General features: G+C 45.1%; 17 non-coding genes across 17 annotated transcripts; all 17 read left to right on the top strand.

Annotated features, from left to right (window-relative positions):
* The first annotated feature begins 1,005 nt into the window (after positions 1-1,005).
* On the top strand, positions 1,006-1,196 carry LOC141250190 (U2 spliceosomal RNA). The gene has a single exon (XR_012312529.1). It is a non-coding gene; the product is annotated as a U2 spliceosomal RNA (small nuclear RNA).
* A 1,118-nt stretch (positions 1,197-2,314) lies between these two features.
* LOC141250189 (U2 spliceosomal RNA) lies at positions 2,315-2,505 on the top strand. The gene has a single exon (XR_012312528.1). It is a non-coding gene; the product is annotated as a U2 spliceosomal RNA (small nuclear RNA).
* A 1,118-nt stretch (positions 2,506-3,623) lies between these two features.
* On the top strand, positions 3,624-3,814 carry LOC141250187 (U2 spliceosomal RNA). Its single transcript, XR_012312526.1, has one exon. It is a non-coding gene; the product is annotated as a U2 spliceosomal RNA (small nuclear RNA).
* Positions 3,815-4,932: 1,118 nt separating this feature from the next.
* Positions 4,933-5,123, top strand: LOC141250186 (U2 spliceosomal RNA). Its single transcript, XR_012312525.1, has one exon. It is a non-coding gene; the product is annotated as a U2 spliceosomal RNA (small nuclear RNA).
* A 1,118-nt stretch (positions 5,124-6,241) lies between these two features.
* Positions 6,242-6,432, top strand: LOC141250185 (U2 spliceosomal RNA). The gene has a single exon (XR_012312524.1). It is a non-coding gene; the product is annotated as a U2 spliceosomal RNA (small nuclear RNA).
* Positions 6,433-7,550: 1,118 nt separating this feature from the next.
* LOC141250184 (U2 spliceosomal RNA) lies at positions 7,551-7,741 on the top strand. Its single transcript, XR_012312523.1, has one exon. It is a non-coding gene; the product is annotated as a U2 spliceosomal RNA (small nuclear RNA).
* Positions 7,742-8,859: 1,118 nt separating this feature from the next.
* On the top strand, positions 8,860-9,050 carry LOC141250183 (U2 spliceosomal RNA). The gene has a single exon (XR_012312522.1). It is a non-coding gene; the product is annotated as a U2 spliceosomal RNA (small nuclear RNA).
* A 1,118-nt stretch (positions 9,051-10,168) lies between these two features.
* LOC141250182 (U2 spliceosomal RNA) lies at positions 10,169-10,359 on the top strand. The gene has a single exon (XR_012312521.1). It is a non-coding gene; the product is annotated as a U2 spliceosomal RNA (small nuclear RNA).
* A 1,118-nt stretch (positions 10,360-11,477) lies between these two features.
* On the top strand, positions 11,478-11,668 carry LOC141250181 (U2 spliceosomal RNA). Its single transcript, XR_012312520.1, has one exon. It is a non-coding gene; the product is annotated as a U2 spliceosomal RNA (small nuclear RNA).
* A 1,109-nt stretch (positions 11,669-12,777) lies between these two features.
* On the top strand, positions 12,778-12,968 carry LOC141250180 (U2 spliceosomal RNA). The gene has a single exon (XR_012312519.1). It is a non-coding gene; the product is annotated as a U2 spliceosomal RNA (small nuclear RNA).
* A 1,118-nt stretch (positions 12,969-14,086) lies between these two features.
* Positions 14,087-14,277, top strand: LOC141250179 (U2 spliceosomal RNA). The gene has a single exon (XR_012312518.1). It is a non-coding gene; the product is annotated as a U2 spliceosomal RNA (small nuclear RNA).
* Positions 14,278-15,386: 1,109 nt separating this feature from the next.
* Positions 15,387-15,577, top strand: LOC141250177 (U2 spliceosomal RNA). The gene has a single exon (XR_012312517.1). It is a non-coding gene; the product is annotated as a U2 spliceosomal RNA (small nuclear RNA).
* A 1,118-nt stretch (positions 15,578-16,695) lies between these two features.
* On the top strand, positions 16,696-16,886 carry LOC141250213 (U2 spliceosomal RNA). The gene has a single exon (XR_012312550.1). It is a non-coding gene; the product is annotated as a U2 spliceosomal RNA (small nuclear RNA).
* A 1,109-nt stretch (positions 16,887-17,995) lies between these two features.
* On the top strand, positions 17,996-18,186 carry LOC141250212 (U2 spliceosomal RNA). Its single transcript, XR_012312549.1, has one exon. It is a non-coding gene; the product is annotated as a U2 spliceosomal RNA (small nuclear RNA).
* A 1,118-nt stretch (positions 18,187-19,304) lies between these two features.
* LOC141250200 (U2 spliceosomal RNA) lies at positions 19,305-19,495 on the top strand. The gene has a single exon (XR_012312538.1). It is a non-coding gene; the product is annotated as a U2 spliceosomal RNA (small nuclear RNA).
* A 1,118-nt stretch (positions 19,496-20,613) lies between these two features.
* On the top strand, positions 20,614-20,804 carry LOC141250188 (U2 spliceosomal RNA). The gene has a single exon (XR_012312527.1). It is a non-coding gene; the product is annotated as a U2 spliceosomal RNA (small nuclear RNA).
* A 1,118-nt stretch (positions 20,805-21,922) lies between these two features.
* On the top strand, positions 21,923-22,113 carry LOC141250176 (U2 spliceosomal RNA). Its single transcript, XR_012312516.1, has one exon. It is a non-coding gene; the product is annotated as a U2 spliceosomal RNA (small nuclear RNA).
* The last annotated feature ends 241 nt before the right edge of the window (positions 22,114-22,354 follow it).

The following is a 22,354-nucleotide window of genomic DNA, read 5'->3' as shown; positions in this document are numbered from 1 at the left end:
GGATTTTTCATGTTCAAAGTTGCAGAAGCCAGATTACAAGCTCATTTTGGTTCAACTTCAGCAACTGTGCATTGCATTGCCATGTAATGTGATGCAATGCTATCTTTCTAGCTCTCCCTTTCTACTTCCTTTTGGATAAACAGACATATTAGGCAAGCATTTTGGAGCTTTCACCTAAATAACTACAGGTGGTGAGATAAGCTGCACAATATAATTGACCTTTCAGTATATTGTTGCACACACACCATCTATTTAGCAAATGCCCTTGTTATCAACAGCAGCCTTTTAAACTCACCCGAGCTAACAGGTATGTGCGCTGGTTACACTGCTGCGCTTAAAATTTCTTTTTTGGTTTGCTACAATGCCTTTTCTGAAACGTTGTCTCCTTCTGCTGGAACACTGACTTCTTTCATTTAATGCCTGCAGACTATAAAAGAGAACCCAACCCAAAAAGTTTGGTTGATTAGTCTGTGGCATTCTGTTAAACTGTTGCTTATGGCGGTCTCTGTGAGCTTCTCAGCGACATTCAGCCAGCCAGGTATCCTGCCTGCAGTAGATGGAATGTGGCAATGGAACGCTGGCTGCGCGTGTCATAATAGGCTCTGAGCCTTTATATACCTGTGCACAGCAGCAGCCACCTTCAGTCTGCTGCTGGACAGCCAGCAGCAGCAGCAGCAGCAGGAGAGGTATGTAATCAGGAGCCCTCCTGCTAAGGGTAGACAGCTGCTCGTTCCACCCCACCCCCCGCCTTAATTGGTTCTCCTCCCTTCCAACGGTGTTGAGGCGGGTGGGAACAGCAGGGGGTGAAGGTGCTGTGTTTAAAGAGGTGGAGTTATGCAGATCTAAAACGCGTGGATTGCAGCAGCAGCAAGCCGAAAAGTGCAGGCATGTAAGGGATCTAGAGGTTGACAACATGTCTTCTTAACGGGAGTCCAGGAGCTCATCTCCACAAATGGACTTTTTAGGATCCTTGGGTGGCTCCGTAGTTTGAAACCAATTCTGGTTATCGCTTCTCGGCCTTTTGGCTAAGATCAAGTGTAGTATCTGTTCTTATCAGTTTAATATCTGATACGTCCCCTATCTGGGGACCATATATTAAATGGATTTTTAGAACAGGGAGATGGAAAAAGAGCTTGCTCTGTCCACTCCACGCATTGACCTGGTATTGCAGTATCTCCAGGACCGGTGCACCCCTTCTTTAATGCAGTTTCTAAAATCAGAAAGAATTGAATTCAATGTTTTTTGTTCATTTTGCTTGTTTGTCGGATTTTGGGATGGACTCTTTGGCTCTGCTTTTCTTCTCCTCATTGGATTTTTCATGTTCAAAGTTGCAGAAGCCAGATTACAAGCTCATTTTGGTTCAACTTCAGCAACTGTGCATTGCATTGCCATGTAATGTGATGCAATGCTATCTTTCTAGCTCTCCCTTTCTACTTCCTTTTGGATAAACAGACATATTAGGCAAGCATTTTGGAGCTTTCACCTAAATAACTACAGGTGGTGAGATAAGCTGCACAATATAATTGACCTTTCAGTATATTGTTGCACACACACCATCTATTTAGCAAATGCCCTTGTTATCAACAGCAGCCTTTTAAACTCACCCGAGCTAACAGGTATGTGCGCTGGTTACACTGCTGCGCTTAAAATTTCTTTTTTGGTTTGCTACAATGCCTTTTCTGAAACGTTGTCTCCTTCTGCTGGAACACTGACTTCTTTCATTTAATGCCTGCAGACTATAAAAGAGAACCCAACCCAAAAAGTTTGGTTGATTAGTCTGTGGCATTCTGTTAAACTGTTGCTTATGGCGGTCTCTGTGAGCTTCTCAGCGACATTCAGCCAGCCAGGTATCCTGCCTGCAGTAGATGGAATGTGGCAATGGAACGCTGGCTGCGCGTGTCATAATAGGCTCTGAGCCTTTATATACCTGTGCACAGCAGCAGCCACCTTCAGTCTGCTGCTGGACAGCCAGCAGCAGCAGCAGCAGCAGGAGAGGTATGTAATCAGGAGCCCTCCTGCTAAGGGTAGACAGCTGCTCGTTCCACCCCACCCCCCGCCTTAATTGGTTCTCCTCCCTTCCAACGGTGTTGAGGCGGGTGGGAACAGCAGGGGGTGAAGGTGCTGTGTTTAAAGAGGTGGAGTTATGCAGATCTAAAACGCGTGGATTGCAGCAGCAGCAAGCCGAAAAGTGCAGGCATGTAAGGGATCTAGAGGTTGACAACATGTCTTCTTAACGGGAGTCCAGGAGCTCATCTCCACAAATGGACTTTTTAGGATCCTTGGGTGGCTCCGTAGTTTGAAACCAATTCTGGTTATCGCTTCTCGGCCTTTTGGCTAAGATCAAGTGTAGTATCTGTTCTTATCAGTTTAATATCTGATACGTCCCCTATCTGGGGACCATATATTAAATGGATTTTTAGAACAGGGAGATGGAAAAAGAGCTTGCTCTGTCCACTCCACGCATTGACCTGGTATTGCAGTATCTCCAGGACCGGTGCACCCCTTCTTTAATGCAGTTTCTAAAATCAGAAAGAATTGAATTCAATGTTTTTTGTTCATTTTGCTTGTTTGTCGGATTTTGGGATGGACTCTTTGGCTCTGCTTTTCTTCTCCTCATTGGATTTTTCATGTTCAAAGTTGCAGAAGCCAGATTACAAGCTCATTTTGGTTCAACTTCAGCAACTGTGCATTGCATTGCCATGTAATGTGATGCAATGCTATCTTTCTAGCTCTCCCTTTCTACTTCCTTTTGGATAAACAGACATATTAGGCAAGCATTTTGGAGCTTTCACCTAAATAACTACAGGTGGTGAGATAAGCTGCACAATATAATTGACCTTTCAGTATATTGTTGCACACACACCATCTATTTAGCAAATGCCCTTGTTATCAACAGCAGCCTTTTAAACTCACCCGAGCTAACAGGTATGTGCGCTGGTTACACTGCTGCGCTTAAAATTTCTTTTTTGGTTTGCTACAATGCCTTTTCTGAAACGTTGTCTCCTTCTGCTGGAACACTGACTTCTTTCATTTAATGCCTGCAGACTATAAAAGAGAACCCAACCCAAAAAGTTTGGTTGATTAGTCTGTGGCATTCTGTTAAACTGTTGCTTATGGCGGTCTCTGTGAGCTTCTCAGCGACATTCAGCCAGCCAGGTATCCTGCCTGCAGTAGATGGAATGTGGCAATGGAACGCTGGCTGCGCGTGTCATAATAGGCTCTGAGCCTTTATATACCTGTGCACAGCAGCAGCCACCTTCAGTCTGCTGCTGGACAGCCAGCAGCAGCAGCAGCAGCAGGAGAGGTATGTAATCAGGAGCCCTCCTGCTAAGGGTAGACAGCTGCTCGTTCCACCCCACCCCCCGCCTTAATTGGTTCTCCTCCCTTCCAACGGTGTTGAGGCGGGTGGGAACAGCAGGGGGTGAAGGTGCTGTGTTTAAAGAGGTGGAGTTATGCAGATCTAAAACGCGTGGATTGCAGCAGCAGCAAGCCGAAAAGTGCAGGCATGTAAGGGATCTAGAGGTTGACAACATGTCTTCTTAACGGGAGTCCAGGAGCTCATCTCCACAAATGGACTTTTTAGGATCCTTGGGTGGCTCCGTAGTTTGAAACCAATTCTGGTTATCGCTTCTCGGCCTTTTGGCTAAGATCAAGTGTAGTATCTGTTCTTATCAGTTTAATATCTGATACGTCCCCTATCTGGGGACCATATATTAAATGGATTTTTAGAACAGGGAGATGGAAAAAGAGCTTGCTCTGTCCACTCCACGCATTGACCTGGTATTGCAGTATCTCCAGGACCGGTGCACCCCTTCTTTAATGCAGTTTCTAAAATCAGAAAGAATTGAATTCAATGTTTTTTGTTCATTTTGCTTGTTTGTCGGATTTTGGGATGGACTCTTTGGCTCTGCTTTTCTTCTCCTCATTGGATTTTTCATGTTCAAAGTTGCAGAAGCCAGATTACAAGCTCATTTTGGTTCAACTTCAGCAACTGTGCATTGCATTGCCATGTAATGTGATGCAATGCTATCTTTCTAGCTCTCCCTTTCTACTTCCTTTTGGATAAACAGACATATTAGGCAAGCATTTTGGAGCTTTCACCTAAATAACTACAGGTGGTGAGATAAGCTGCACAATATAATTGACCTTTCAGTATATTGTTGCACACACACCATCTATTTAGCAAATGCCCTTGTTATCAACAGCAGCCTTTTAAACTCACCCGAGCTAACAGGTATGTGCGCTGGTTACACTGCTGCGCTTAAAATTTCTTTTTTGGTTTGCTACAATGCCTTTTCTGAAACGTTGTCTCCTTCTGCTGGAACACTGACTTCTTTCATTTAATGCCTGCAGACTATAAAAGAGAACCCAACCCAAAAAGTTTGGTTGATTAGTCTGTGGCATTCTGTTAAACTGTTGCTTATGGCGGTCTCTGTGAGCTTCTCAGCGACATTCAGCCAGCCAGGTATCCTGCCTGCAGTAGATGGAATGTGGCAATGGAACGCTGGCTGCGCGTGTCATAATAGGCTCTGAGCCTTTATATACCTGTGCACAGCAGCAGCCACCTTCAGTCTGCTGCTGGACAGCCAGCAGCAGCAGCAGCAGCAGGAGAGGTATGTAATCAGGAGCCCTCCTGCTAAGGGTAGACAGCTGCTCGTTCCACCCCACCCCCCGCCTTAATTGGTTCTCCTCCCTTCCAACGGTGTTGAGGCGGGTGGGAACAGCAGGGGGTGAAGGTGCTGTGTTTAAAGAGGTGGAGTTATGCAGATCTAAAACGCGTGGATTGCAGCAGCAGCAAGCCGAAAAGTGCAGGCATGTAAGGGATCTAGAGGTTGACAACATGTCTTCTTAACGGGAGTCCAGGAGCTCATCTCCACAAATGGACTTTTTAGGATCCTTGGGTGGCTCCGTAGTTTGAAACCAATTCTGGTTATCGCTTCTCGGCCTTTTGGCTAAGATCAAGTGTAGTATCTGTTCTTATCAGTTTAATATCTGATACGTCCCCTATCTGGGGACCATATATTAAATGGATTTTTAGAACAGGGAGATGGAAAAAGAGCTTGCTCTGTCCACTCCACGCATTGACCTGGTATTGCAGTATCTCCAGGACCGGTGCACCCCTTCTTTAATGCAGTTTCTAAAATCAGAAAGAATTGAATTCAATGTTTTTTGTTCATTTTGCTTGTTTGTCGGATTTTGGGATGGACTCTTTGGCTCTGCTTTTCTTCTCCTCATTGGATTTTTCATGTTCAAAGTTGCAGAAGCCAGATTACAAGCTCATTTTGGTTCAACTTCAGCAACTGTGCATTGCATTGCCATGTAATGTGATGCAATGCTATCTTTCTAGCTCTCCCTTTCTACTTCCTTTTGGATAAACAGACATATTAGGCAAGCATTTTGGAGCTTTCACCTAAATAACTACAGGTGGTGAGATAAGCTGCACAATATAATTGACCTTTCAGTATATTGTTGCACACACACCATCTATTTAGCAAATGCCCTTGTTATCAACAGCAGCCTTTTAAACTCACCCGAGCTAACAGGTATGTGCGCTGGTTACACTGCTGCGCTTAAAATTTCTTTTTTGGTTTGCTACAATGCCTTTTCTGAAACGTTGTCTCCTTCTGCTGGAACACTGACTTCTTTCATTTAATGCCTGCAGACTATAAAAGAGAACCCAACCCAAAAAGTTTGGTTGATTAGTCTGTGGCATTCTGTTAAACTGTTGCTTATGGCGGTCTCTGTGAGCTTCTCAGCGACATTCAGCCAGCCAGGTATCCTGCCTGCAGTAGATGGAATGTGGCAATGGAACGCTGGCTGCGCGTGTCATAATAGGCTCTGAGCCTTTATATACCTGTGCACAGCAGCAGCCACCTTCAGTCTGCTGCTGGACAGCCAGCAGCAGCAGCAGCAGCAGGAGAGGTATGTAATCAGGAGCCCTCCTGCTAAGGGTAGACAGCTGCTCGTTCCACCCCACCCCCCGCCTTAATTGGTTCTCCTCCCTTCCAACGGTGTTGAGGCGGGTGGGAACAGCAGGGGGTGAAGGTGCTGTGTTTAAAGAGGTGGAGTTATGCAGATCTAAAACGCGTGGATTGCAGCAGCAGCAAGCCGAAAAGTGCAGGCATGTAAGGGATCTAGAGGTTGACAACATGTCTTCTTAACGGGAGTCCAGGAGCTCATCTCCACAAATGGACTTTTTAGGATCCTTGGGTGGCTCCGTAGTTTGAAACCAATTCTGGTTATCGCTTCTCGGCCTTTTGGCTAAGATCAAGTGTAGTATCTGTTCTTATCAGTTTAATATCTGATACGTCCCCTATCTGGGGACCATATATTAAATGGATTTTTAGAACAGGGAGATGGAAAAAGAGCTTGCTCTGTCCACTCCACGCATTGACCTGGTATTGCAGTATCTCCAGGACCGGTGCACCCCTTCTTTAATGCAGTTTCTAAAATCAGAAAGAATTGAATTCAATGTTTTTTGTTCATTTTGCTTGTTTGTCGGATTTTGGGATGGACTCTTTGGCTCTGCTTTTCTTCTCCTCATTGGATTTTTCATGTTCAAAGTTGCAGAAGCCAGATTACAAGCTCATTTTGGTTCAACTTCAGCAACTGTGCATTGCATTGCCATGTAATGTGATGCAATGCTATCTTTCTAGCTCTCCCTTTCTACTTCCTTTTGGATAAACAGACATATTAGGCAAGCATTTTGGAGCTTTCACCTAAATAACTACAGGTGGTGAGATAAGCTGCACAATATAATTGACCTTTCAGTATATTGTTGCACACACACCATCTATTTAGCAAATGCCCTTGTTATCAACAGCAGCCTTTTAAACTCACCCGAGCTAACAGGTATGTGCGCTGGTTACACTGCTGCGCTTAAAATTTCTTTTTTGGTTTGCTACAATGCCTTTTCTGAAACGTTGTCTCCTTCTGCTGGAACACTGACTTCTTTCATTTAATGCCTGCAGACTATAAAAGAGAACCCAACCCAAAAAGTTTGGTTGATTAGTCTGTGGCATTCTGTTAAACTGTTGCTTATGGCGGTCTCTGTGAGCTTCTCAGCGACATTCAGCCAGCCAGGTATCCTGCCTGCAGTAGATGGAATGTGGCAATGGAACGCTGGCTGCGCGTGTCATAATAGGCTCTGAGCCTTTATATACCTGTGCACAGCAGCAGCCACCTTCAGTCTGCTGCTGGACAGCCAGCAGCAGCAGCAGCAGCAGGAGAGGTATGTAATCAGGAGCCCTCCTGCTAAGGGTAGACAGCTGCTCGTTCCACCCCACCCCCCGCCTTAATTGGTTCTCCTCCCTTCCAACGGTGTTGAGGCGGGTGGGAACAGCAGGGGGTGAAGGTGCTGTGTTTAAAGAGGTGGAGTTATGCAGATCTAAAACGCGTGGATTGCAGCAGCAGCAAGCCGAAAAGTGCAGGCATGTAAGGGATCTAGAGGTTGACAACATGTCTTCTTAACGGGAGTCCAGGAGCTCATCTCCACAAATGGACTTTTTAGGATCCTTGGGTGGCTCCGTAGTTTGAAACCAATTCTGGTTATCGCTTCTCGGCCTTTTGGCTAAGATCAAGTGTAGTATCTGTTCTTATCAGTTTAATATCTGATACGTCCCCTATCTGGGGACCATATATTAAATGGATTTTTAGAACAGGGAGATGGAAAAAGAGCTTGCTCTGTCCACTCCACGCATTGACCTGGTATTGCAGTATCTCCAGGACCGGTGCACCCCTTCTTTAATGCAGTTTCTAAAATCAGAAAGAATTGAATTCAATGTTTTTTGTTCATTTTGCTTGTTTGTCGGATTTTGGGATGGACTCTTTGGCTCTGCTTTTCTTCTCCTCATTGGATTTTTCATGTTCAAAGTTGCAGAAGCCAGATTACAAGCTCATTTTGGTTCAACTTCAGCAACTGTGCATTGCATTGCCATGTAATGTGATGCAATGCTATCTTTCTAGCTCTCCCTTTCTACTTCCTTTTGGATAAACAGACATATTAGGCAAGCATTTTGGAGCTTTCACCTAAATAACTACAGGTGGTGAGATAAGCTGCACAATATAATTGACCTTTCAGTATATTGTTGCACACACACCATCTATTTAGCAAATGCCCTTGTTATCAACAGCAGCCTTTTAAACTCACCCGAGCTAACAGGTATGTGCGCTGGTTACACTGCTGCGCTTAAAATTTCTTTTTTGGTTTGCTACAATGCCTTTTCTGAAACGTTGTCTCCTTCTGCTGGAACACTGACTTCTTTCATTTAATGCCTGCAGACTATAAAAGAGAACCCAACCCAAAAAGTTTGGTTGATTAGTCTGTGGCATTCTGTTAAACTGTTGCTTATGGCGGTCTCTGTGAGCTTCTCAGCGACATTCAGCCAGCCAGGTATCCTGCCTGCAGTAGATGGAATGTGGCAATGGAACGCTGGCTGCGCGTGTCATAATAGGCTCTGAGCCTTTATATACCTGTGCACAGCAGCAGCCACCTTCAGTCTGCTGCTGGACAGCCAGCAGCAGCAGCAGCAGCAGGAGAGGTATGTAATCAGGAGCCCTCCTGCTAAGGGTAGACAGCTGCTCGTTCCACCCCACCCCCCGCCTTAATTGGTTCTCCTCCCTTCCAACGGTGTTGAGGCGGGTGGGAACAGCAGGGGGTGAAGGTGCTGTGTTTAAAGAGGTGGAGTTATGCAGATCTAAAACGCGTGGATTGCAGCAGCAGCAAGCCGAAAAGTGCAGGCATGTAAGGGATCTAGAGGTTGACAACATGTCTTCTTAACGGGAGTCCAGGAGCTCATCTCCACAAATGGACTTTTTAGGATCCTTGGGTGGCTCCGTAGTTTGAAACCAATTCTGGTTATCGCTTCTCGGCCTTTTGGCTAAGATCAAGTGTAGTATCTGTTCTTATCAGTTTAATATCTGATACGTCCCCTATCTGGGGACCATATATTAAATGGATTTTTAGAACAGGGAGATGGAAAAAGAGCTTGCTCTGTCCACTCCACGCATTGACCTGGTATTGCAGTATCTCCAGGACCGGTGCACCCCTTCTTTAATGCAGTTTCTAAAATCAGAAAGAATTGAATTCAATGTTTTTTGTTCATTTTGCTTGTTTGTCGGATTTTGGGATGGACTCTTTGGCTCTGCTTTTCTTCTCCTCATTGGATTTTTCATGTTCAAAGTTGCAGAAGCCAGATTACAAGCTCATTTTGGTTCAACTTCAGCAACTGTGCATTGCATTGCCATGTAATGTGATGCAATGCTATCTTTCTAGCTCTCCCTTTCTACTTCCTTTTGGATAAACAGACATATTAGGCAAGCATTTTGGAGCTTTCACCTAAATAACTACAGGTGGTGAGATAAGCTGCACAATATAATTGACCTTTCAGTATATTGTTGCACACACACCATCTATTTAGCAAATGCCCTTGTTATCAACAGCAGCCTTTTAAACTCACCCGAGCTAACAGGTATGTGCGCTGGTTACACTGCTGCGCTTAAAATTTCTTTTTTTTTTTGCTACAATGCCTTTTCTGAAACGTTGTCTCCTTCTGCTGGAACACTGACTTCTTTCATTTAATGCCTGCAGACTATAAAAGAGAACCCAACCCAAAAAGTTTGGTTGATTAGTCTGTGGCATTCTGTTAAACTGTTGCTTATGGCGGTCTCTGTGAGCTTCTCAGCGACATTCAGCCAGCCAGGTATCCTGCCTGCAGTAGATGGAATGTGGCAATGGAACGCTGGCTGCGCGTGTCATAATAGGCTCTGAGCCTTTATATACCTGTGCACAGCAGCAGCCACCTTCAGTCTGCTGCTGGACAGCCAGCAGCAGCAGCAGCAGCAGGAGAGGTATGTAATCAGGAGCCCTCCTGCTAAGGGTAGACAGCTGCTCGTTCCACCCCACCCCCCGCCTTAATTGGTTCTCCTCCCTTCCAACGGTGTTGAGGCGGGTGGGAACAGCAGGGGGTGAAGGTGCTGTGTTTAAAGAGGTGGAGTTATGCAGATCTAAAACGCGTGGATTGCAGCAGCAGCAAGCCGAAAAGTGCAGGCATGTAAGGGATCTAGAGGTTGACAACATGTCTTCTTAACGGGAGTCCAGGAGCTCATCTCCACAAATGGACTTTTTAGGATCCTTGGGTGGCTCCGTAGTTTGAAACCAATTCTGGTTATCGCTTCTCGGCCTTTTGGCTAAGATCAAGTGTAGTATCTGTTCTTATCAGTTTAATATCTGATACGTCCCCTATCTGGGGACCATATATTAAATGGATTTTTAGAACAGGGAGATGGAAAAAGAGCTTGCTCTGTCCACTCCACGCATTGACCTGGTATTGCAGTATCTCCAGGACCGGTGCACCCCTTCTTTAATGCAGTTTCTAAAATCAGAAAGAATTGAATTCAATGTTTTTTGTTCATTTTGCTTGTTTGTCGGATTTTGGGATGGACTCTTTGGCTCTGCTTTTCTTCTCCTCATTGGATTTTTCATGTTCAAAGTTGCAGAAGCCAGATTACAAGCTCATTTTGGTTCAACTTCAGCAACTGTGCATTGCATTGCCATGTAATGTGATGCAATGCTATCTTTCTAGCTCTCCCTTTCTACTTCCTTTTGGATAAACAGACATATTAGGCAAGCATTTTGGAGCTTTCACCTAAATAACTACAGGTGGTGAGATAAGCTGCACAATATAATTGACCTTTCAGTATATTGTTGCACACACACCATCTATTTAGCAAATGCCCTTGTTATCAACAGCAGCCTTTTAAACTCACCCGAGCTAACAGGTATGTGCGCTGGTTACACTGCTGCGCTTAAAATTTCTTTTTTGGTTTGCTACAATGCCTTTTCTGAAACGTTGTCTCCTTCTGCTGGAACACTGACTTCTTTCATTTAATGCCTGCAGACTATAAAAGAGAACCCAACCCAAAAAGTTTGGTTGATTAGTCTGTGGCATTCTGTTAAACTGTTGCTTATGGCGGTCTCTGTGAGCTTCTCAGCGACATTCAGCCAGCCAGGTATCCTGCCTGCAGTAGATGGAATGTGGCAATGGAACGCTGGCTGCGCGTGTCATAATAGGCTCTGAGCCTTTATATACCTGTGCACAGCAGCAGCCACCTTCAGTCTGCTGCTGGACAGCCAGCAGCAGCAGCAGCAGCAGGAGAGGTATGTAATCAGGAGCCCTCCTGCTAAGGGTAGACAGCTGCTCGTTCCACCCCACCCCCCGCCTTAATTGGTTCTCCTCCCTTCCAACGGTGTTGAGGCGGGTGGGAACAGCAGGGGGTGAAGGTGCTGTGTTTAAAGAGGTGGAGTTATGCAGATCTAAAACGCGTGGATTGCAGCAGCAGCAAGCCGAAAAGTGCAGGCATGTAAGGGATCTAGAGGTTGACAACATGTCTTCTTAACGGGAGTCCAGGAGCTCATCTCCACAAATGGACTTTTTAGGATCCTTGGGTGGCTCCGTAGTTTGAAACCAATTCTGGTTATCGCTTCTCGGCCTTTTGGCTAAGATCAAGTGTAGTATCTGTTCTTATCAGTTTAATATCTGATACGTCCCCTATCTGGGGACCATATATTAAATGGATTTTTAGAACAGGGAGATGGAAAAAGAGCTTGCTCTGTCCACTCCACGCATTGACCTGGTATTGCAGTATCTCCAGGACCGGTGCACCCCTTCTTTAATGCAGTTTCTAAAATCAGAAAGAATTGAATTCAATGTTTTTTGTTCATTTTGCTTGTTTGTCGGATTTTGGGATGGACTCTTTGGCTCTGCTTTTCTTCTCCTCATTGGATTTTTCATGTTCAAAGTTGCAGAAGCCAGATTACAAGCTCATTTTGGTTCAACTTCAGCAACTGTGCATTGCATTGCCATGTAATGTGATGCAATGCTATCTTTCTAGCTCTCCCTTTCTACTTCCTTTTGGATAAACAGACATATTAGGCAAGCATTTTGGAGCTTTCACCTAAATAACTACAGGTGGTGAGATAAGCTGCACAATATAATTGACCTTTCAGTATATTGTTGCACACACACCATCTATTTAGCAAATGCCCTTGTTATCAACAGCAGCCTTTTAAACTCACCCGAGCTAACAGGTATGTGCGCTGGTTACACTGCTGCGCTTAAAATTTCTTTTTTGGTTTGCTACAATGCCTTTTCTGAAACGTTGTCTCCTTCTGCTGGAACACTGACTTCTTTCATTTAATGCCTGCAGACTATAAAAGAGAACCCAACCCAAAAAGTTTGGTTGATTAGTCTGTGGCATTCTGTTAAACTGTTGCTTATGGCGGTCTCTGTGAGCTTCTCAGCGACATTCAGCCAGCCAGGTATCCTGCCTGCAGTAGATGGAATGTGGCAATGGAACGCTGGCTGCGCGTGTCATAATAGGCTCTGAGCCTTTATATACCTGTGCACAGCAGCAGCCACCTTCAGTCTGCTGCTGGACAGCCAGCAGCAGCAGGAGAGGTATGTAATCAGGAGCCCTCCTGCTAAGGGTAGACAGCTGCTCGTTCCACCCCACCCCCCGCCTTAATTGGTTCTCCTCCCTTCCAACGGTGTTGAGGCGGGTGGGAACAGCAGGGGGTGAAGGTGCTGTGTTTAAAGAGGTGGAGTTATGCAGATCTAAAACGCGTGGATTGCAGCAGCAGCAAGCCGAAAAGTGCAGGCATGTAAGGGATCTAGAGGTTGACAACATGTCTTCTTAACGGGAGTCCAGGAGCTCATCTCCACAAATGGACTTTTTAGGATCCTTGGGTGGCTCCGTAGTTTGAAACCAATTCTGGTTATCGCTTCTCGGCCTTTTGGCTAAGATCAAGTGTAGTATCTGTTCTTATCAGTTTAATATCTGATACGTCCCCTATCTGGGGACCATATATTAAATGGATTTTTAGAACAGGGAGATGGAAAAAGAGCTTGCTCTGTCCACTCCACGCATTGACCTGGTATTGCAGTATCTCCAGGACCGGTGCACCCCTTCTTTAATGCAGTTTCTAAAATCAGAAAGAATTGAATTCAATGTTTTTTGTTCATTTTGCTTGTTTGTCGGATTTTGGGATGGACTCTTTGGCTCTGCTTTTCTTCTCCTCATTGGATTTTTCATGTTCAAAGTTGCAGAAGCCAGATTACAAGCTCATTTTGGTTCAACTTCAGCAACTGTGCATTGCATTGCCATGTAATGTGATGCAATGCTATCTTTCTAGCTCTCCCTTTCTACTTCCTTTTGGATAAACAGACATATTAGGCAAGCATTTTGGAGCTTTCACCTAAATAACTACAGGTGGTGAGATAAGCTGCACAATATAATTGACCTTTCAGTATATTGTTGCACACACACCATCTATTTAGCAAATGCCCTTGTTATCAACAGCAGCCTTTTAAACTCACCCGAGCTAACAGGTATGTGCGCTGGTTACACTGCTGCGCTTAAAATTTCTTTTTTGGTTTGCTACAATGCCTTTTCTGAAACGTTGTCTCCTTCTGCTGGAACACTGACTTCTTTCATTTAATGCCTGCAGACTATAAAAGAGAACCCAACCCAAAAAGTTTGGTTGATTAGTCTGTGGCATTCTGTTAAACTGTTGCTTATGGCGGTCTCTGTGAGCTTCTCAGCGACATTCAGCCAGCCAGGTATCCTGCCTGCAGTAGATGGAATGTGGCAATGGAACGCTGGCTGCGCGTGTCATAATAGGCTCTGAGCCTTTATATACCTGTGCACAGCAGCAGCCACCTTCAGTCTGCTGCTGGACAGCCAGCAGCAGCAGCAGCAGCAGGAGAGGTATGTAATCAGGAGCCCTCCTGCTAAGGGTAGACAGCTGCTCGTTCCACCCCACCCCCCGCCTTAATTGGTTCTCCTCCCTTCCAACGGTGTTGAGGCGGGTGGGAACAGCAGGGGGTGAAGGTGCTGTGTTTAAAGAGGTGGAGTTATGCAGATCTAAAACGCGTGGATTGCAGCAGCAGCAAGCCGAAAAGTGCAGGCATGTAAGGGATCTAGAGGTTGACAACATGTCTTCTTAACGGGAGTCCAGGAGCTCATCTCCACAAATGGACTTTTTAGGATCCTTGGGTGGCTCCGTAGTTTGAAACCAATTCTGGTTATCGCTTCTCGGCCTTTTGGCTAAGATCAAGTGTAGTATCTGTTCTTATCAGTTTAATATCTGATACGTCCCCTATCTGGGGACCATATATTAAATGGATTTTTAGAACAGGGAGATGGAAAAAGAGCTTGCTCTGTCCACTCCACGCATTGACCTGGTATTGCAGTATCTCCAGGACCGGTGCACCCCTTCTTTAATGCAGTTTCTAAAATCAGAAAGAATTGAATTCAATGTTTTTTGTTCATTTTGCTTGTTTGTCGGATTTTGGGATGGACTCTTTGGCTCTGCTTTTCTTCTCCTCATTGGATTTTTCATGTTCAAAGTTGCAGAAGCCAGATTACAAGCTCATTTTGGTTCAACTTCAGCAACTGTGCATTGCATTGCCATGTAATGTGATGCAATGCTATCTTTCTAGCTCTCCCTTTCTACTTCCTTTTGGATAAACAGACATATTAGGCAAGCATTTTGGAGCTTTCACCTAAATAACTACAGGTGGTGAGATAAGCTGCACAATATAATTGACCTTTCAGTATATTGTTGCACACACACCATCTATTTAGCAAATGCCCTTGTTATCAACAGCAGCCTTTTAAACTCACCCGAGCTAACAGGTATGTGCGCTGGTTACACTGCTGCGCTTAAAATTTCTTTTTTGGTTTGCTACAATGCCTTTTCTGAAACGTTGTCTCCTTCTGCTGGAACACTGACTTCTTTCATTTAATGCCTGCAGACTATAAAAGAGAACCCAACCCAAAAAGTTTGGTTGATTAGTCTGTGGCATTCTGTTAAACTGTTGCTTATGGCGGTCTCTGTGAGCTTCTCAGCGACATTCAGCCAGCCAGGTATCCTGCCTGCAGTAGATGGAATGTGGCAATGGAACGCTGGCTGCGCGTGTCATAATAGGCTCTGAGCCTTTATATACCTGTGCACAGCAGCAGCCACCTTCAGTCTGCTGCTGGACAGCCAGCAGCAGCAGGAGAGGTATGTAATCAGGAGCCCTCCTGCTAAGGGTAGACAGCTGCTCGTTCCACCCCACCCCCCGCCTTAATTGGTTCTCCTCCCTTCCAACGGTGTTGAGGCGGGTGGGAACAGCAGGGGGTGAAGGTGCTGTGTTTAAAGAGGTGGAGTTATGCAGATCTAAAACGCGTGGATTGCAGCAGCAGCAAGCCGAAAAGTGCAGGCATGTAAGGGATCTAGAGGTTGACAACATGTCTTCTTAACGGGAGTCCAGGAGCTCATCTCCACAAATGGACTTTTTAGGATCCTTGGGTGGCTCCGTAGTTTGAAACCAATTCTGGTTATCGCTTCTCGGCCTTTTGGCTAAGATCAAGTGTAGTATCTGTTCTTATCAGTTTAATATCTGATACGTCCCCTATCTGGGGACCATATATTAAATGGATTTTTAGAACAGGGAGATGGAAAAAGAGCTTGCTCTGTCCACTCCACGCATTGACCTGGTATTGCAGTATCTCCAGGACCGGTGCACCCCTTCTTTAATGCAGTTTCTAAAATCAGAAAGAATTGAATTCAATGTTTTTTGTTCATTTTGCTTGTTTGTCGGATTTTGGGATGGACTCTTTGGCTCTGCTTTTCTTCTCCTCATTGGATTTTTCATGTTCAAAGTTGCAGAAGCCAGATTACAAGCTCATTTTGGTTCAACTTCAGCAACTGTGCATTGCATTGCCATGTAATGTGATGCAATGCTATCTTTCTAGCTCTCCCTTTCTACTTCCTTTTGGATAAACAGACATATTAGGCAAGCATTTTGGAGCTTTCACCTAAATAACTACAGGTGGTGAGATAAGCTGCACAATATAATTGACCTTTCAGTATATTGTTGCACACACACCATCTATTTAGCAAATGCCCTTGTTATCAACAGCAGCCTTTTAAACTCACCCGAGCTAACAGGTATGTGCGCTGGTTACACTGCTGCGCTTAAAATTTCTTTTTTGGTTTGCTACAATGCCTTTTCTGAAACGTTGTCTCCTTCTGCTGGAACACTGACTTCTTTCATTTAATGCCTGCAGACTATAAAAGAGAACCCAACCCAAAAAGTTTGGTTGATTAGTCTGTGGCATTCTGTTAAACTGTTGCTTATGGCGGTCTCTGTGAGCTTCTCAGCGACATTCAGCCAGCCAGGTATCCTGCCTGCAGTAGATGGAATGTGGCAATGGAACGCTGGCTGCGCGTGTCATAATAGGCTCTGAGCCTTTATATACCTGTGCACAGCAGCAGCCACCTTCAGTCTGCTGCTGGACAGCCAGCAGCAGCAGCAGCAGCAGGAGAGGTATGTAATCAGGAGCCCTCCTGCTAAGGGTAGACAGCTGCTCGTTCCACCCCACCCCCCGCCTTAATTGGTTCTCCTCCCTTCCAACGGTGTTGAGGCGGGTGGGAACAGCAGGGGGTGAAGGTGCTGTGTTTAAAGAGGTGGAGTTATGCAGATCTAAAACGCGTGGATTGCAGCAGCAGCAAGCCGAAAAGTGCAGGCATGTAAGGGATCTAGAGGTTGACAACATGTCTTCTTAACGGGAGTCCAGGAGCTCATCTCCACAAATGGACTTTTTAGGATCCTTGGGTGGCTCCGTAGTTTGAAACCAATTCTGGTTATCGCTTCTCGGCCTTTTGGCTAAGATCAAGTGTAGTATCTGTTCTTATCAGTTTAATATCTGATACGTCCCCTATCTGGGGACCATATATTAAATGGATTTTTAGAACAGGGAGATGGAAAAAGAGCTTGCTCTGTCCACTCCACGCATTGACCTGGTATTGCAGTATCTCCAGGACCGGTGCACCCCTTCTTTAATGCAGTTTCTAAAATCAGAAAGAATTGAATTCAATGTTTTTTGTTCATTTTGCTTGTTTGTCGGATTTTGGGATGGACTCTTTGGCTCTGCTTTTCTTCTCCTCATTGGATTTTTCATGTTCAAAGTTGCAGAAGCCAGATTACAAGCTCATTTTGGTTCAACTTCAGCAACTGTGCATTGCATTGCCATGTAATGTGATGCAATGCTATCTTTCTAGCTCTCCCTTTCTACTTCCTTTTGGATAAACAGACATATTAGGCAAGCATTTTGGAGCTTTCACCTAAATAACTACAGGTGGTGAGATAAGCTGCACAATATAATTGACCTTTCAGTATATTGTTGCACACACACCATCTATTTAGCAAATGCCCTTGTTATCAACAGCAGCCTTTTAAACTCACCCGAGCTAACAGGTATGTGCGCTGGTTACACTGCTGCGCTTAAAATTTCTTTTTTGGTTTGCTACAATGCCTTTTCTGAAACGTTGTCTCCTTCTGCTGGAACACTGACTTCTTTCATTTAATGCCTGCAGACTATAAAAGAGAACCCAACCCAAAAAGTTTGGTTGATTAGTCTGTGGCATTCTGTTAAACTGTTGCTTATGGCGGTCTCTGTGAGCTTCTCAGCGACATTCAGCCAGCCAGGTATCCTGCCTGCAGTAGATGGAATGTGGCAATGGAACGCTGGCTGCGCGTGTCATAATAGGCTCTGAGCCTTTATATACCTGTGCACAGCAGCAGCCACCTTCAGTCTGCTGCTGGACAGCCAGCAGCAGCAGGAGAGGTATGTAATCAGGAGCCCTCCTGCTAAGGGTAGACAGCTGCTCGTTCCACCCCACCCCCCGCCTTAATTGGTTCTCCTCCCTTCCAACGGTGTTGAGGCGGGTGGGAACAGCAGGGGGTGAAGGTGCTGTGTTTAAAGAGGTGGAGTTATGCAGATCTAAAACGCGTGGATTGCAGCAGCAGCAAGCCGAAAAGTGCAGGCATGTAAGGGATCTAGAGGTTGACAACATGTCTTCTTAACGGGAGTCCAGGAGCTCATCTCCACAAATGGACTTTTTAGGATCCTTGGGTGGCTCCGTAGTTTGAAACCAATTCTGGTTATCGCTTCTCGGCCTTTTGGCTAAGATCAAGTGTAGTATCTGTTCTTATCAGTTTAATATCTGATACGTCCCCTATCTGGGGACCATATATTAAATGGATTTTTAGAACAGGGAGATGGAAAAAGAGCTTGCTCTGTCCACTCCACGCATTGACCTGGTATTGCAGTATCTCCAGGACCGGTGCACCCCTTCTTTAATGCAGTTTCTAAAATCAGAAAGAATTGAATTCAATGTTTTTTGTTCATTTTGCTTGTTTGTCGGATTTTGGGATGGACTCTTTGGCTCTGCTTTTCTTCTCCTCATTGGATTTTTCATGTTCAAAGTTGCAGAAGCCAGATTACAAGCTCATTTTGGTTCAACTTCAGCAACTGTGCATTGCATTGCCATGTAATGTGATGCAATGCTATCTTTCTAGCTCTCCCTTTCTACTTCCTTTTGGATAAACAGACATATTAGGCAAGCATTTTGGAGCTTTCACCTAAATAACTACAGGTGGTGAGATAAGCTGCACAATATAATTGACCTTTCAGTATATTGTTGCACACACACCATCTATTTAGCAAATGCCCTTGTTATCAACAGCAGCCTTTTAAACTCACCCGAGCTAACAGGTATGTGCGCTGGTTACACTGCTGCGCTTAAAATTTCTTTTTTGGTTTGCTACAATGCCTTTTCTGAAACGTTGTCTCCTTCTGCTGGAACACTGACTTCTTTCATTTAATGCCTGCAGACTATAAAAGAGAACCCAACCCAAAAAGTTTGGTTGATTAGTCTGTGGCATTCTGTTAAACTGTTGCTTATGGCGGTCTCTGTGAGCTTCTCAGCGACATTCAGCCAGCCAGGTATCCTGCCTGCAGTAGATGGAATGTGGCAATGGAACGCTGGCTGCGCGTGTCATAATAGGCTCTGAGCCTTTATATACCTGTGCACAGCAGCAGCCACCTTCAGTCTGCTGCTGGACAGCCAGCAGCAGCAGCAGCAGCAGGAGAGGTATGTAATCAGGAGCCCTCCTGCTAAGGGTAGACAGCTGCTCGTTCCACCCCACCCCCCGCCTTAATTGGTTCTCCTCCCTTCCAACGGTGTTGAGGCGGGTGGGAACAGCAGGGGGTGAAGGTGCTGTGTTTAAAGAGGTGGAGTTATGCAGATCTAAAACGCGTGGATTGCAGCAGCAGCAAGCCGAAAAGTGCAGGCATGTAAGGGATCTAGAGGTTGACAACATGTCTTCTTAACGGGAGTCCAGGAGCTCATCTCCACAAATGGACTTTTTAGGATCCTTGGGTGGCTCCGTAGTTTGAAACCAATTCTGGTTATCGCTTCTCGGCCTTTTGGCTAAGATCAAGTGTAGTATCTGTTCTTATCAGTTTAATATCTGATACGTCCCCTATCTGGGGACCATATATTAAATGGATTTTTAGAACAGGGAGATGGAAAAAGAGCTTGCTCTGTCCACTCCACGCATTGACCTGGTATTGCAGTATCTCCAGGACCGGTGCACCCCTTCTTTAATGCAGTTTCTAAAATCAGAAAGAATTGAATTCAATGTTTTTTGTTCATTTTGCTTGTTTGTCGGATTTTGGGATGGACTCTTTGGCTCTGCTTTTCTTCTCCTCATTGGATTTTTCATGTTCAAAGTTGCAGAAGCCAGATTACAAGCTCATTTTGGTTCAACTTCAGCAACTGTGCATTGCATTGCCATGTAATGTGATGCAATGCTATCTTTCTAGCTCTCCCTTTCTACTTCCTTTTGGATAAACAGACATATTAGGCAAGCATTTTGGAGCTTTCACCTAAATAACTACAGGTGGTGAGATAAGCTGCACAATATAATTGACCTTTCAGTATATTGTTGCACACACACCATCTATTTAGCAAATGCCCTTGTTATCAACAGCAGCCTTTTAAACTCACCCGAGCTAACAGGTATGTGCGCTGGTTACACTGCTGCGCTTAAAATTTCTTTTTTGGTTTGCTACAATGCCTTTTCTGAAACGTTGTCTCCTTCTGCTGGAACACTGACTTCTTTCATTTAATGCCTGCAGACTATAAAAGAGAACCCAACCCAAAAAGTTTGGTTGATTAGTCTGTGGCATTCTGTTAAACTGTTGCTTATGGCGGTCTCTGTGAGCTTCTCAGCGACATTCAGCCAGCCAGGTATCCTGCCTGCAGTAGATGGAATGTGGCAATGGAACGCTGGCTGCGCGTGTCATAATAGGCTCTGAGCCTTTATATACCTGTGCACAGCAGCAGCCACCTTCAGTCTGCTGCTGGACAGCCAGCAGCAGCAGCAGCAGCAGGAGAGGTATGTAATCAGGAGCCCTCCTGCTAAGGGTAGACAGCTGCTCGTTCCACCCCACCCCCCGCCTTAATTGGTTCTCCTCCCTTCCAACGGTGTTGAGGCGGGTGGGAACAGCAGGGGGTGAAGGTGCTGTGTTTAAAGAGGTGGAGTTATGCAGATCTAAAACGCGTGGATTGCAGCAGCAGCAAGCCGAAAAGTGCAGGCATGTAAGGGATCTAGAGGTTGACAACATGTCTTCTTAACGGGAGTCCAGGAGCTCATCTCCACAAATGGACTTTTTAGGATCCTTGGGTGGCTCCGTAGTTTGAAACCAATTCTGGTTATCGCTTCTCGGCCTTTTGGCTAAGATCAAGTGTAGTATCTGTTCTTATCAGTTTAATATCTGATACGTCCCCTATCTGGGGACCATATATTAAATGGATTTTTAGAACAGGGAGATGGAAAAAGAGCTTGCTCTGTCCACTCCACGCATTGACCTGGTATTGCAGTATCTCCAGGACCGGTGCACCCCTTCTTTAATGCAGTTTCTAAAATCAGAAAGAATTGAATTCAATGTTTTTTGTTCATTTTGCTTGTTTGTCGGATTTTGGGATGGACTCTTTGGCTCTGCTTTTCTTCTCCTCATTGGATTTTTCATGTTCAAAGTTGCAGAAGCCAGATTACAAGCTCATTTTGGTTCAACTTCAGCAACTGTGCATTGCATTGCCATGTAATGTGATGCAATGCTATCTTTCTAGCTCTCCCTTTCTACTTCCTTTTGGATAAACAGACATATTAGGCAAGCATTTTGGAGCTTTCACCTAAATAACTACAGGTGGTGAGATAAGCTGCACAATATAATTGACCTTTCAGTATATTGTTGCACACACACCATCTATTTAGCAAATGCCCTTGTTATCAACAGCAGCCTTTTAAACTCACCCGAGCTAACAGGTATGTGCGCTGGTTACACTGCTGCGCTTAAAATTTCTTTTTTGGTTTGCTACAATGCCTTTTCTGAAACGTTGTCTCCTTCTGCTGGAACACTGACTTCTTTCATTTAATGCCTGCAGACTATAAAAGAGAACCCAACCCAAAAAGTTTGGTTGATTAGTCTGTGGCATTCTGTTAAACTGTTGCTTATGGCGGTCTCTGTGAGCTTCTCAGCGACATTCAGCCAGCCAGGTATCCTGCCTGCAGTAGATGGAATGTGGCAATGGAACGCTGGCTGCGCGTGTCATAATAGGCTCTGAGCCTTTATATACCTGTGCACAGCAGCAGCCACCTTCAGTCTGCTGCTGGACAGCCAGCAGCAGCAGCAGCAGCAGGAGAGGTATGTAATCAGGAGCCCTCCTGCTAAGGGTAGACAGCTGCTCGTTCCACCCCACCCCCCGCCTTAATTGGTTCTCCTCCCTTCCAACGGTGTTGAGGCGGGTGGGAACAGCAGGGGGTGAAGGTGCTGTGTTTAAAGAGGTGGAGTTATGCAGATCTAAAACGCGTGGATTGCAGCAGCAGCAAGCCGAAAAGTGCAGGCATGTAAGGGATCTAGAGGTTGACAACATGTCTTCTTAACGGGAGTCCAGGAGCTCATCTCCACAAATGGACTTTTTAGGATCCTTGGGTGGCTCCGTAGTTTGAAACCAATTCTGGTTATCGCTTCTCGGCCTTTTGGCTAAGATCAAGTGTAGTATCTGTTCTTATCAGTTTAATATCTGATACGTCCCCTATCTGGGGACCATATATTAAATGGATTTTTAGAACAGGGAGATGGAAAAAGAGCTTGCTCTGTCCACTCCACGCATTGACCTGGTATTGCAGTATCTCCAGGACCGGTGCACCCCTTCTTTAATGCAGTTTCTAAAATCAGAAAGAATTGAATTCAATGTTTTTTGTTCATTTTGCTTGTTTGTCGGATTTTGGGATGGACTCTTTGGCTCTGCTTTTCTTCTCCTCATTGGATTTTTCATGTTCAAAGTTGCAGAAGCCAGATTACAAGCTCATTTTGGTTCAACTTCAGCAACTGTGCATTGCATTGCCATGTAATGTGATGCAATGCTATCTTTCTAGCTCTCCCTTTCTACTTC

The sequence above is a fragment of the Phyllobates terribilis genome, unplaced genomic scaffold, assembly GCF_046119375.1.
Source record: "Phyllobates terribilis strain yellow unplaced genomic scaffold, ASM4611937v1 Scaffold_5435__1_contigs__length_51691, whole genome shotgun sequence".
NCBI lineage: Eukaryota > Metazoa > Chordata > Amphibia > Anura > Dendrobatidae > Phyllobates > Phyllobates terribilis.
This window is presented reverse-complemented; position numbering and strand designations above follow the sequence as displayed.